The following is a 2500-nucleotide window of genomic DNA, read 5'->3' as shown; positions in this document are numbered from 1 at the left end:
TCCTTGAACAGCTGTGTAGTCGAAAGAGTGCTTTGTTAAATAAGGCTATTGAACATGCCAGAGTCTTCAATAAGAACTCTCTTCCGGTTAAAATGTTCGTTTAGCCCAAAGAATGTTTTGTTAGAAGAGGCCATTGAACATACTGGAGTCTTCAATAAGAAAAGTTTATTACTTGTCATATACTCAAAAATTTGTAAGAGTGAAGACTTCCTTACTTCCAGCTGTAAAGAAGGACTGGAAATAGTTTGAAGGTAAGAGTATACAGTTATTATCATAAATAAAATGTTATTTACCGTATATCCTAAGGACTCGCCCATAATACGAAGAATATTTTTTTAATGATAGAGAAAAGATCTTGCTAGGAATACCAAGCAAAAATAATTCTGTTCATGGTTGGCTTCGCGGATTTCAACAACGAATCTGTCCTCCATACAAATTTATGTCGGCTTATGGCCAAACTCAAAAAAAAAAAAAAAAAAATATATATATATATATATATATATATATATATATATATATATATATATATATATATATATATATATATATATATATATATATATATATATATATATATATATATATATATATATACACATATATATGAGGATATACATATATATATGAGGAAGATGGTTACGAACTAACAGCAGAAAATGTTTTATAGGATAGTTTTTCTTTTTTATTAGAATTGCTAAAAAATACAGTTTTTAATGAAAGGTTAAAAGAGCACACATATGAGTCTGAAAACATAAATACACTAGAGTACTTAAAAACAATTGTACATAATTTGTAAGTTAGGTTGTATTTACAAATGGATTTTTTGATGGACCATTATATTTTCATATATTTATATTGCATTCCTGTAAAAGCACTGTTATTCTATAAAAATGAAAACTACGATAGATTTATATAATTCATTTTACTTCGAAATGTTAAAGTTCATTTACAAAATAAAAGAAAAAAAAAAATTTGAAGTAAAAAACAAAGCTAGAAAAAAAGAGCAGGATTTAATGGTAGCTTGGAAAGTGTTAAAAAGACAATATGAAATGTAGTAGTATTGAGATTCACAGATAAAACAAAAACATCTTAGAAGAAAAGAAAAATATTGAGAGATTACTTGTTTCTTGGAAAGAAAAAAAAAATTAGAAAACTTAATTCATTGAAGTAAAATGTAAAAATTCCAACGATACATTTAGTATATTAAACAATTATTCAACGAAACGATATGCGTGCAGGTAATGCCTTTTCTATGAAATGACCGTTCACGAAAGGTCCTTCGAGGAACTATCCTTCCATGGACTGCCTTTTCTATGAAATGCCCGTTCACGAAACGTCCTTCGAGGGACTATCCTTCCATAGACTGCCTTTTCTATGAAATGTTTGTTCACGAAACGTCTGTCGAGGATCTATCCTTCCATGTAATGCCTTTTCTATGAAATGTCCGTTCACGAAATGTCCGAGGAACTATCCTTTCATAGACTGCCTTTTCTATGAAATTTCCGTTCACGAAACGTCTGTCGAGGAACTATCCTTTCATATACAGCCTTTTCTATGAAATGTCCGCTCACGAAATGTCCATCGAGAAACTAACCATCTATGGACTGCCTTTTCTATGAAATGTCCGTTCACGAAATGTCCGAGGAACTATCCTCCCATAGACTGCCTTTTCTATGAAATTTCCTTTCACGAAACGTCCGTCGAGAAACTATCCTTCCATGTAATGCCTTTTCTATGAAATGTCCGTTCACGAAACATCCTTCAAGGAACTATCCTTCCATGTAATGCCTTTTCTATGATATATCCGTTCACGAAACGTCCTTCGAGGATCTATCCTTCCATGGACTGCCTTTTCTATGAAATGTTTGTTCGCGAAACGTCCGTCGAGGAACTATCATTCCATGTAATGCCTTTTCTATGAAATGTCCGTTCACGAAATGTCCGAGGAACTATCCTCCCATAGACTGCCTTTTCTATGAAATTTCCTCTCACGAAACGTCCGTCGAGAAACTATCCTTCCATGTAATGCCTTTTCTATGAAATGTCCGTTCACGAAACATCCTTCAAGGAACTATCCTTCCATGTAATGCCTTTTCTATGATATATCCGTTCACGAAACGTCCTTCGAGGATCTCTCCTTCCATGGACTGCCTTTTCTATGAAATGTCTGTTCGCGAAACGTCCGTCGAGGAACTATCCTTCCATGGACTGCCATTTCTATAAAATGTCCGTTCACGAAACGTCCTTCAAGAAACTATCCTTCCATGGACTGCCTTTTCTATGAAATGTTTGTTCACGAAACGTCCGTTGAGGAACTATTCTTCCATGGACTGCCTTTTCTATGAAATGTCCGTTCACGAAATGTCCTTCGAGGAATTATCCTTCCATGGACTGCCTTTTCTATGAAATGTCCCCTCACGAAACGTCCTTCGAGGAAGTATCCATCCATGGACAGCCTTTTCTATGAAATGTCACCATGTCAAGGAACTATCCGTCCATG

Source organism: Palaemon carinicauda, chromosome 2 (assembly GCF_036898095.1).
Source record: "Palaemon carinicauda isolate YSFRI2023 chromosome 2, ASM3689809v2, whole genome shotgun sequence".
In the NCBI taxonomy this organism is placed as follows: Eukaryota; Metazoa; Arthropoda; class Malacostraca; order Decapoda; family Palaemonidae; genus Palaemon; species Palaemon carinicauda.
The sequence above is the reverse complement of the archived record's forward strand: the minus strand, read 5'-3'. Positions refer to the sequence as shown.